The sequence below is a fragment of the Phalangium opilio genome, unplaced genomic scaffold (assembly GCF_054372755.1).
Source record: "Phalangium opilio isolate 3A_F unplaced genomic scaffold, DU_Popi_V2 ptg000042l_1, whole genome shotgun sequence".
Lineage (NCBI taxonomy): Eukaryota > Metazoa > Arthropoda > Arachnida > Opiliones > Phalangiidae > Phalangium > Phalangium opilio.
Genome location: NW_028324166.1, coordinates 8373135 through 8386648, shown reverse-complemented (window position 1 = coordinate 8386648; position 13514 = coordinate 8373135).

Here is a 13514-nt window from a genome sequence, read left to right as displayed (position 1 = left end):
TCGGGATGGGAACATTAATAGGGAAAGTATGAACAATAATAGGGAAGGTTTGAACACTAATATGAAAGTTTTCTCTAATCATGTTGACTTTAGAAATGAATTAAACGCATGGACTAAAGCGTGGGTAGTTCGAAAGTCTACCCGCCATATTTCTGAAATTAGTTCACTTCTGCACTTATCAATTTAACCTTTGCTTGCTCAAGCTCGGAGGAAATTTACCGATGATTTTGAAATGAGTTTTACCCTTTTATCATTGTTTACTATGGTTTGAATTTGATTTTGTTTGTGTTTAGGAGATACAATTGCCATCTTTTCTATTTACTGTTAATCCATACTTTTAGGAAGATCAAATATTTGTTCATTTCCTCGACGTGTATGTGAAAGAATGGATAAATCGAGGCATATGCTTTTATCATTTCAAATCATTATTGGTTCTCTTATCAGATCGAAAGTTCACTTTACTGTTGGCAATGTGAGACAAAGTTTTGGACATAGAGTTTATTTCCCTTATCAGTTCAAATAATAATATAATATGATAAGAGAAATTTTTTGTTTTTAATAGTAAAATTTAATAAAATTAATATTTTATGGATGTTATAAGATTTAAGATAGGCCAACCAAAAAAATTAGAAACACAAAATATTTAACGTAAGCATCTGCCTACAGAACGCCGAATTTAAAAATGTTTATTATTAAACCAGTTAAACTACTTTACGTATTTCCCCAGCCACGCCATGGTATTTCTCCTACAATTTCCACGCCATTCACAAAGTCAACATGGTGTCAGGGGGTGTCGGGTTTTTCCCCCGCCAGGGAAAATGTGACGTTGTGTTTGATTCACTGGCACCATAGGAAGATTGTCCGAAAAAAAAAATGTGGTGGACGTAATGTCTGATTCATTGACGCCATATTTACTGGTGCCATGTCTGATTCATTGACGCCATATTTACTGGTGCCATGTCTGATTCATTGACGCCATATTTACTGGTGCCTTGTCAGATTCATTGACGCCATATTTACTGGTGCCATGTCTGATTCATTGACGCCATATTTACTGGTGCCATGTCTGATTCACTGACGCCACAACAATATTGGGGGGAAAATGTTTGATTTACTGGTGCCATGTCTGATTCATTGACGCCACAGCAATATTGGGGGGAAAAATGTTTGATTCACTGGCGCCATAAGAAGAAAAATTCCGTGGACGCCCATTGACGCCATATTTACAGGTGCCATCTGGCACTGTCTGACGCCAGTGGCCCAAAAGCAATACTTTCTATCTACTAGTGTGTGACCTTGAGAAGGAATGCTAGGTTTCATGAAGCCCACTCCTATTCAACAAAGCGTACCTAATTTGTTACGGGTGAAGTTTCGGGTGAGGCCCCAAGAAAAACGCCATTACTCCCTCACTGTAATTTTTTGGAGAAAGGAATGTTCCCTTTTTTGGTTCTTTTGAACCATAACAAATTTTATTTCATTTTCAACATTTAGGTTTCTTCATTATTTGTTGATTTTTATAAGGATTAAATTTTACAAATTAATTTGTGAAATTTAATCCTTAACAGGCGTTGCCCAACATCCCATCACAAACATTCGCCCACTAGCATTTGTTCACGAATACCGATTTCGATAAGTTGCAACATTAACCTAATCTTTAAACTAAATGCAACCTTTCGATTGTTTGAAGAATGAAGCAAAATGTCGGTGTTCCTTATTAGTTTGCGCTACTTATCGCTGTCAGTTTCCCGTTAGTATCGGTCAGTTGTTTCAACACACTAAATCGTAACATGCTGTTTTACATTGATGTTCTTTATGAGTCACCAACTGTACAACTTTCTACTCCTTAAAAATTGACTATAAACTCTATGGCTATGAGGCTTTTCTTTTGTTTTAGCTGGCAACCACTAATTTGCAATAATCATCCTATCTTGAACTTAATTCCTACTGTTTTAGACGAAGTCAACATGCTGTGATTTATGCAAACTAGCAAGTGTTAGGTTCAAGTAACTTCTAAATGGGTTGGCGTACGACAAAATGTCATACCACAGTTTCGCCTTATATTGGCCCCAGGAGCCCAAATACTTCCGCTCCTACGTCCATTTCAGATACACCCTGTATTTGTCCAATAAAATTTAAAATTTTGGTTCTAAATATTGAGCTTTCAATATCATGACACATTTTTATTTGCGCAATTACTTAAAAGTGTTCGGAATAATTTATAAGATGATGAATTTTATAAATGTCCCCCACTTTATTTGTGCAAAACATTGAGCATGTAAAGGCCGCTTTACGCAATATAAACTCATTCAGTTTTTTACGCAAATATTGTACAAAATTGAGATAGAAAAATTGAATCTCTTTACTTGGCATGAGTATGACCAGAATGCTTCTTGTCAGCTTTGAGAACACGTTTTCCTGGATACAAGTCTGAAAAATTGTACTTGTTGTTGATGGTACTTGATCTACGCATAAAGTTGGTTCTTTTGAAACCAAAAGACAAACGCTCAACAATTACGCTATTAAATAGTTGAATTTAAAACTAGAAAACACGTTTATCGAAGTCCAAGAAGTCAAAGAAAACAAGGCTGAAAAAACCGGTAAAAAATATGGAATATGGAAACCATTCAGAAGAAACGTCACGAAGAGGTGTGTTATATACGTCAGACCTAAAGTCAGATAAAGAGCTTTAAAGGTAAACTATATATAAGGAAAAAAAAGCTGACAGTTATTAATTGTATGATCTGAGAACTGAAAGACACAAATAAAGGCTGGAATATGTTATTTTAAATATCGAGCAACGTTTTATTTAAATTTATTTGACTGTGTGCAGAGTCAAAGTCAGAATTTAAGTGCGACGGATGAGGTTAACATTTGTTTAGAAGAGGATATAGAAATCGAGGAGTGCACAATTCGCAATTGTTGGAAAGAAAAGGCTGGAAAGTTTCCGTTTCTAGCGATGTTAGCCCAAAAATATCTCCTTTACCATCCTCGTTTGCTATAAGTGAAAGAATGTTCTTAGCAACTGGCTGTGTAATCACTACAAGACGATCAGCCCTTCTACATGAACACGTGAAACAGTTAAAATTCTTCTATGATAATTTGAATAGACAGAATAAGTGAACTTTAAGTTAAAACTTAAAAGTAAAACTAAGATAACGTAATATATGAATAAAAGGAAAATATTGTAAATATTTTAGGTAGTATTGTAATTTATCCATTCATATCAAATAAGAGTCTTGCCTGACGAACTAGAACACGAGTTCAGAAACCCTGGTTAACAAGATGGTCTAGCCCATAATTAAGCCACATCGTTTACGCACTCTCGCTATCCTTACTACAATAAATATACTTCTAGTGAAATATCCCTTAATATACCGGTCAGAGGGAATAATTTTTCAATAGCTGCTTTGGCAAAGAGAATCAAATATCGCCAACGCCCGTTACTAAATTACTAATACTACTACAACAACCACTACTACTCAGGTAAAACTATTAGTCCCATCGATACCTTGTAGCAAAGAAGAAACCAAAAAATTTCCAGAGCGCTCTTCTAGAATTATGCTTGTGAAATGGTAAGCGAAATCTGTGATTAAAGTTTAAAATAGACATGAGCAAAAACGGCTTTATTCATATCAACTCAATTACCGAATATCTAAATTTGACTAAAATTAACAAAATATTCTATTCATGGTTAAAAATCTTGTTTGAAGCAGCAAGCCATCTAATCCTTATTTGCCTTCTTTTGAAAAAAAATAATAGGTTGATACCTCTTTCAGTAGATGATTCATTGATATTTCAGTTTCATTGACTTAAAAAAAATTAGTTCCACCATTGGTTAGTTTTCAATATTGACCAATCGAAAATCACAAATTTTAATAACTAAATTATTAAAACCGGTTCAAAACCATATTAGTTTTGAAACGATTAAATTATAATTTTAAACATATATACTAGTTAATTCCTCGTAGTCGTAGGTAATTAGTTTATTTCCTTAGTGAAATTAATGCTGAATATTATATACACAAAGTAAATAATAAATTAACTTCTAAAATTTAAATGTAAAGTGTGTGCATTATTTCCCAATTAATAAAAGATATCCACCTATTTTCATTCAAATTAATTACTAATTTGTGGATAATGGATAGAAAATGTCGAGCTCTAATTGCGATATAGCTAAAATCAATCCCACTGGCTATTTATAATACAATATAACCTTTGCCCTATGTTTACTGTTTTGAATCTTATTTGTAAAATTTAAAACATAAAATAGTATTACAATTTTTTTAATTAAATAATTATTAATAAATTTCAATAAAATAAATACTGGTTAAATACATAACACTACTTTTTATTAAGTTTCTGAAATTATCAGAGCTAAATATCAAAGACACATATTTAATTGCTCTCATTTCGACACAACTGCAACCCTATAGATTCATTCATTTAATACATTTCTCATTTCTAATTATTTAAATTCAAAGGGCTGTATTAACTTTTAAAGGTGAAAACCCAGCTGACTTCGAACTAAACAAATACCAGGCTGTCTCTAACACAACAGAGTTGGCCATTCTCGCTTATGAGAAATGAATCCTTGTCATATGCATCTTTGGACTTTAGGAGCTCCAGGACTCCCAACTGAAGCAGGATGGGAATTGGGATTTTTTTAAAACTAGACATTGGGCCAGCGACCCCCCTGCCCTGGAATAAATGAACTGGTCCATGACCATTGACCAGGGCGCGGCGTCTGCTAAACTAAAGAAGTGGGTACTTAAAATAGTTGAGATAATGTCTGGACCCTGGTTACCCTAGAATTTCCTTAGTGGTTCTGTGGACCACTGCTCCCCCTCCGATTTAATTTTTAAACTGGTCATTTTCCCTGTGCCACCGCCTTATTTACAACGCTGAACTGAAGATTTCTTTTGACCGGACCATAGCCTACTCGATCACGCGCAACACGTCGCAAGCTGCTTGCTATAGCGCGAGTCAGGGTGGGAAATAAGGATTTTTTTAAACTGGACATTAGGCACTCCCAGAGACCCTCCTGACTTGGAATAAATAAACTGGTCCGTGACCATTGGCCAGAGCACGTCGTCTGCTAAGCTAAAGAAGTGGATAATTTAAATTTTAGAATTTTAATGTGTGGACTCTGGTTACCCTTGAATTTTTTAGTAGTCTCGTGGACCACTGACCCCCCCTCCGATTTAATTTTTGAACTGGACCAGGCAATTTTTAAACTCGTCATTTGCCCTGTGTTACCGCCTTATTTCCCACGCTGGCGCGAGTTGCTTTGCGTTGTCGACTGCGTGATGGAGCGGGCTATCCCTGGAGTCCCAACCCCGTTACTTACTACCAAAATACCCACTAGCATAGCCCACTCGATCACGCTCTCTTTTCCCCGGCTACATATTTTGAAGAGGGCACTTTTTAGGCGTATTAACAATCTTGGATCACCTTTGTGGACTTTTAGGGTAGCCCTTATAAATTGAGTCGGCATTGCCCTGACTATATTGTGTTTAAGGTTTATAAGCTTAATATCAAACAGACGTTAGTTAATGCTACAAAAAAGTTTGAAATTGATAATCTCGGATCGTCTTTGAGAAGTTTTAAGGATATCCGAATTTCATATTGGGCTTATGAAAAGTTTGAGCTAAAGGTTAAACAGACATAAATCAGCGTTTTAAAAAATTGTGTAAAACTGTCAATTTGGTCCTATTTGTGGAATTTTTAGGGGAGCGCCTCGCGTTTCAATAAAGGGTTGTAAAAAATTGTATTATGTTAATTACAATAAGAATACAAACTTTCAATGAGTTAAGTTTTTATTTTTTGGAGTATCATTATAAAAAAATGACTGATTGCCATTGAGCTAAAGTTACGGTCCCCTTTTTATATGTTTCTGCTTAGTGTAGATTTTGAAAATGTAAAACAGTTTCTTAACAATCTTAATTAAAATGAAGACTGAAGGAGCAGATATTAATCAAAAATGTCTTGATTAGAATCAAGTCCTAAAAAGTATCGATAAGACTGAGGTTATTACTTGTCTGAAGGATCAGATATTAATTTTTCTTTTTAATTGAAACTTAAAGGCATGCTTAAGAAAAAACAACGTTCCATTACCGTTTTCCGTTGAAATAACTTATTTTACAAGTAATCAATTTCAAAAATTTACTTATCTCGGGTTTTCGGGCACAATTCCATTCCCCCAAAACATTTTATTATTACATTAATTACTTTTGAGAGATAATGTGTCAAAATAAGCTTTAAAACAATAAAAAAACTGAATGAGCGGTCTGTTTAGCCATGACCAAAACCTTCAAATCAGTGTTGCTAATGTTAGAAATTGGATGTTCCCACTTCCATTTTAAAAATTTGCCGCATTTCCCACACCCCCTTTTTTACAGTCATATTTATCTGGACTATTTTATCATACTAAGTTTAATATAGAATATCACTCCGCATGGCTTTGACACTATGTACAAATGCTATAAAGCTTTAAAATTCTCAAAATATGCTTTCTTTTTTTTTTCAGTGCCAAACTTAAAATCACCGAATTTATTTCAAAATGTCGCTTGAAATTATTAAACCGGATAAAATTTTCGAAAATGCACTAATTTTAACTGTGCAGTTAAAATTAGTGCATTTTTGAAAGTTTTGCACTATTAACCCTTGAACAGGAAAATTCCGACATTTGATTGATTTCGGAAAAATATTACTTTTTCCCCACAGAGCCTAAAACCAAACCTAAATCTCCCACGATGTGGGAAATTACCCACACATTGGCAACACTGCTTTAAAAACTTACAACAAGCACACTTTCGAGACATGTTCTGAACAAATTAGTGCTAAACCCGCTAATAGTACGACCAAGGAGAATTGATGTAAACTGTAGTTGAAATATATTCATGTGCGACCTGCCATGGACGAACCAATACTGAAGGACCGATGGCAGTCCATAGCGCCCCATACTAAGCGACTAAACATCCAATGTTAAGCTTATTTCCCCATTTTTAGCCCCAAAAAGGAGGGGGGGGTTATGAAAAATACCGAGTCAAATCCCGGAAAAAGCTAGCGCCATCTATAGTCTGTCAAACGAAAGAAGAGCTCTGAGAAATTTGTCCAAATTGGTGTCGCCACCATCGACCCCATAGTACTTTATCAACTTGTTTTGTTTTGTCAATAGTCGTCTGTAATATAGTCTGCTATAAACAGATACGCTTAATCGCAATAGAACCAATACATTTTGCTATATATATTTAATATGTTTATGGTTCATGATTTTTTACGATCATCGAGTATTAGAGAATAATAAACAAAATTAACGACAAGACACCAGTTTTATCTTTGTTGAAATAGCATTGCAATATATTTTAAAGTCATAAGTTAAAGTACTTGTCCATAAGTAGTTCAGCATCAAAGCGTCTTCAGTCCACGTTTTCATCAGAGTCTTCGCTGTCTTCTTGCATATTAATTTTAAGAGGTTCAATTGTGGTTTCGATGATGGAATCTTTTTCCCAATACTCATGGTTTATATTCTCGACGTGAACTTTATGAAATAATAAAGCGTCACAAGTCCAGATCCGACTCCAGAACCCTGAAGTACGAAATTGACGAGGTTGCTAAAAGTAGAGGTCACACGGTAGTGAGGATTCCACCGCACCATTGCCAGTTTAACCCGATTGAACTAATATGGGCACAACTGAAGAACGACGTTGCGAAGCAAAATTCTGGTTTCAAACTCTCGACGGTCAAAGATGCGACATTGAGGGCCATTGAACGTGTGACACCAGAGAATTGGCGTAAAGCAATAGAGCACGTCGAGAATATAATGCATGAGTATTGGGAAAAAGATCCCATCATCGAAACCACAATTGAACCTCTTAAAATTAATATGCAAGAAGACAGCGAAGACTCTGATGAAAACGTGGACTGAAGACGCTTTGACGCTGAACTACTCATGGACAAGTAATTTAACTTATGTCATTGAAATATATTGCAATGCTAGTTCAACAAAGATAAAACTGGTGTCTTGTCGTTAATTTTGTTTTTTATTCTTTAATACTCGATGATCGTAAAAATCATGAAACATAAACATATTAAATATATATAGCAAAATTTATTGGTTCTACAGTGTGGAAGAGATCAGAGCAACACCTACCTTTGTGGAAAACCCCCAAAATCATTGACGGACTACTTCACTGCAGTACATTTTCGAGCTCGTATACAGGGTGTGACATGTGTCATTGTATGCAAATGAGAACGTGCAACAAGTATCATAGTGAATATCGTTTAATGATACGCACTTTGAAACGTTAAAGACCTACGATTAAGCTTAGGAACTAAGGCATCACACTACAAATTAAAGGGCTGTTTGGTAAACCCATCAGCGTAAATGTTCGATGTGCCTACCGTCGTGGTGTATACACTCTTCAAGACGATTTCCATGCCTTGTATTACGTTTTCTAGCATTTGAGGAGTGATTCGTTCAATTGCGCTTTGAATTCTGGCCTTCAAGTCGTCTACATTTAAAGGTTCTGTTGCAAACACCTTCCCCTTAAGAAGAAATCAAGTGGGGTTAGGTCAGGGGATCTTGCTGGCCACGGAATTGGTCCACCTCTACCGATCCAACGGTTTGGAAAGTGCTCAGTTAGCCATTGGTGAACATTGACCGCCCAATGTGGTGGCGCACCATCCTGCTGGAACCACAGGTCCCGCATCACTGCTAATGGTAATGCGTCTATCGCATCACTAAACTCGTGGCGCAGGAAATGCAAATACCTGTCACCAGTAATGTTGTCCTCGAAGAAGAAAGGTCCGATGATTCTGTTCCCCAGAATGCCACACCAAACATTTATCTTCCATCGAATTTGATGGTAATGTTGCCGTAACCAGTATGGATTTCGTTGGGTCCAGTAATGTAAGTTATGTCGGTTTACCGTACCATCCCTGTGAAATGTCGCCTCATCAGAAAAAAGAACCTTTCTTAAGAACAATGGATCGGCTTCAATTAGCTCGCGCATGGTAAGACAGAAGTCTTGACGTCTTAGGTAGTCATCGTCCGCTAAGGCGTAATGGAGGTGGATATGATAGGGCCGGTAGTGATGCCGATGTAAAATGGCAAGAACGGTTGAATGGCTTAGACCAACCTCTTCTCCGACCGCTCTACTACTAGTGTGAGGATTGGCTTCAAAACGTGCTAGAATGTCGACTTCCCTATGATGATTACCAATTATACGGTATCTTCTACGTTGACGGTCTTGCACGACGAAACTCCCGAAATCTCGTAGGTTGTCTCTAATGTTCGTGAAGGTTCTTCGAACCGGCCTTCGTCGGTTTGGGAAGCGTTCGGCATAAAGCAATGCCGCTTGTTGAACGTTACCGCGACATTTACCCAAAATAAACGTCATGTCCAATTTTTCTCGGTTGGAGTAGGCTGCCATTCGTCTACGACACAGGACTTACAACGTTTATACGAACTAAGCTGCTAGTAACGACGCGTACGTTTGATTGAATAATGTGCCGAATTCTCAGTGCCGCGGAAAATTCTGACCTTCGTAACCTCGTATGGATTCCTTATCTAAGTAGGCCAAAGCCACGAGTTTAGTGATGCGATAGACGCATTACCATTAGCAGTGATGCGGGACCTGTGGTTCCAGCAGGATGGTGCGCCACCACATTGGGCGGTCAATGTTCGCCAATGGCTAACTGAGCACTTTCCAAACCGTTGGATCGGTAGAGGTGGACCAATTCCGTGGCCAGCAAGATCCCCTGACCTAACCCCACTTGATTTCTTCTTATGGGGATATGTTAAGGGGAAGGTGTTTGCAACAGAACCTTTAAATGTAGACGACTTGACTGCCAGAATTCGAAGCGCAATTGAACGAATCACTCCTCAAATGCTAGAAAACGTAATACAAGGCATGGACATCGTCTTGAAGAGTGCCTACACCACGACGGTAGGCACATCGAATATTAACGCTGATGGGTTTACCAAACAGCAATTTAATTTGTAGTGTGATGCCTTAGTTCCTAAGCTTAATCGTAGGTCTTTAACGTTTCAAAGTGCGTATCATTAAACGATATTCACTATGATACTTGTTGCACGTTCTCATTTGCATACAATGACACATGTCACACCCTGTATACGAGCTCGAAAATGTACTGCAGTGAAGTAGTCCGTCAGGGGTTTTGGGGGTTTTCCACAAAGGTAGGTGTTGCTCTGATCTTCCTCACTGTATTGCGATTAAGCCTATCTGTTTATAGCAGACTATATTACAGCCGACTATTGACAAAACAAAACAAGTTGATAAAGTACTATGGGGTCGATGGTGGCGACACCAATTTGGACAAATTTCTCAGGGCTCTTCTTTCGTTTGACAGACTATAGACAAAATAAGACGTAAGATGCTTCCCTCTTTAGAACGTTGATTCCCCCACTATCCGGTTTGCTACTATCTGCCGCTAGAAGGCGAATTAACAAGCATTTTTCAACTTTCTCCCTCTGCCATCCGTCCTTCAGTATTGGTTCGTCCATGGACCTGCGGCACTGAATGGTCTCTAACCATTGTTTGAAACTAGAGAGAGAAATAGTGAGCAGCATTAATCATGTCCTGAACTATGAGAATGAACAGTATGACTGTTGACTGAAGTACACTAGACATTACATCATTTTGCATAACCACGAGTAAAAATCTAACTGTCCCTACTTAATTTTCCGCCATTGTTTTAAAACGTATCCACTGCGAAGCATGCCGGGCACAAATGAGGGAACCTTTTAAAACTCCATGTTATACACGTACTCTCTCAAAAGTAATTAATGTAATGATAAAATGTTTTGGGGGAATGGAATTGTGCCCGAAAACCCGAGATAAGTAAATTTTTGAATTGATTACCTGTAAAATAAGTTATTTCAACGGAAAACGGTAATGGAACGTTGTTTTTTCTTAAGCATGCCTTTAAGTTTCAATTAAAAAGAAAAATTAATATCTGATCCTTCAGACAAGTGATAACCTCAGTCTTATCGATACTTTTTAGGACTTGATTCTAATCAAGACATTTTTGATTAATAGAGTAATGATGAGGGAACTATTTATCGTGTATGTGATTCGGTTTAGTAACCTTGCTCTAAATGTTCCGATGTTGGGAAGAGTGACGTTACACTTACCCGGCGTTGTGGTACACTTCTCTCGAAGAGAAGTATTATATACTTCTGGCATTACTAAGCTTAGCCACTGTGTAGTTGAAAAGTCGTCTTTAAGTGACAGCAACTGAGCCACCCTTTGCCTTAAATTTAAATAATGCCAAGTCAGTTTGTTTTACCGGTATAGCAATGCATTGGCACTAACGCTTTTAAACATAATGCAGATTTCCACGATAAAATAATTTTCGAAATTAGAATAGCTGGTTAAATAAAAATCTCTTCATACTCTCGACTAGGAGTAAGAATCTAGCTTTGCATATTGGATAAACTACTGGCTATCTAATTTAGTCCTTGCCTTTTTAAATAACGTAGTCTGCTTTGCTTTCTGTGTGTTGCGGTCTTCTTGCAAATTGCAATCATGGTGACTAATAAAGTGAATAAAAAAGCTAAATGGATTAGGGGAAAACGTGTTGTCTATTATAAATATATTAAATACTCAATAATTACAATAAAACTACAAAAGCATTGGTTACTACATACCATTTGAACTGTGGCACCATAGGCAGGACTTCGAGACTAACAATGGAGCGACGGTGCCCATTTTCGAATCCCCGCTGGGGTAAAAGTTGGAAGGGTTCACTAGAACCACATTGCACGGCTTTCAGTTAGCGAGAACCCTTCCAACTTTTGACCCAGCGGGGCTTCGAAAATCGGCACGACCGCTTCATTGTTGGTCTCGATGCTCGGTGTTCAGTTCGTTAGAGCCCTTTTCGCTGGAAGTCGGCCTTTAACTCGTCAAATTTCTTGAGTAAAGAATATTCCTATTAAACATTTAAGTTAAAGGAATTAATACTCTTGCAATTTAAAGTTTTCCTTTTGCAATTGTTGAAATACCCCTAAAACAATTTAAAATTGGCAAATATTTATCAGTGGTAAATTGTTTACACTCATTTGCTTTTAAAAGATGTGAGTCAATGTTTGTCAAATAACGAAATATTTTACTCTCGTCTTTCTATATAGATAAATTTTATTATCAGATAAAGTTTCAAAAATGTTGAAAACTGGGCCATATTTATCACAAATAAACGGCGACATTTAAGATAACAATAATAAACAGTCTAGGCTTAGAATAAGACACGCAAAATGGCAGTCCTTAGTTGACAATGTCGATGCATGTAAAGGGCCGGGCCGGAAAAAAACTATATGCTTGGACCCGGGCCGGGTTTCGGACTTTTTTAAATACTAAATACCGGGCCTGAAAAATTCGGCCTGTGCAGGTCTCTGCCACAAATTTCATAACCACATTTGAAAGAGCTTTACTGAGCTTTGAACTTCTTTAGTTAACTATCTTTAATAATATTCTGGGGAACTAAAACCCTTTCTCTCACATTACACCACAGCGCGAGGTAGAGATTGAACCGGTGTGCACCTCTAATTTGGTAGCATATAGCCATTTAATCTGGGCATATGTGGGACAGGAAAAAGTTCAGTTATCTCTGTCACTGATATAATGTAATCGAGGTGTGTTTTGGAGTAAAACAATGTTTTTGTCGACCAGCTTGTTAATTGTTTTTAGTGAAACCTTTCGTAGAAGCAAGAATTGGCCATACGTCTAATCAGCGCCACTAGCGGATGGTCTGAAAACTACTCCCATAGAGTCTAGGTATATTTAAGCGGGTTTGCAGAATTTCCGCCAGGTGGCTCGAACGCCGCGCCATCTGACGGAAATTCTGCAAACCCGCTTAAATATACCTAGACTCTATGGGAGTAGTTTTCAGACCATCCGCTAGTGGCGCTGATTAGACATATGGCCAATTACACGGTGGTGCAAATGCAGCAGGTATAAACCGGTACAATTCCAGCAGAGGTGCTGGAATTGTCCATCCTGTTTTCACGTGAAACCCAAAGCGTTGGCACAAAGGTTCATTAAGAAATTTATCAATCAATAATCAATTTTTGTGGCAATGTGAAATGTCATAATTATTGCTATTATGTTATATTCAAGACTCTAATATAACGTTTCAAGCGCAAAGGCTTAGTGACCATTACTACGAAGCGATATGGCCATCTTCCAATAGGTAGTTTTTAGTTTTCTATAAATTTTAAAGTTTTCTTATTGCATTTTTTCTTTAGTTTTGGTTAAATATAGAAGAGGTTTTCCAACCCTATGATAAAACAACAAACTAGAACTTGTAAAACTTGTTTGTATACGTCAATAAAATTTTATTAACTTTTCTAGTACAGATTATAAAAGGGGTACCGAAAAAATGAAAAATTTTAGTCGTTTATGAGGATAGTAGCTTTAGAGGTTTTTACGTATAGGGAAAAACTACAAATAGTAGGAAATCGGCCCTGAAACAGGCGTACGTTAAAACAAGGA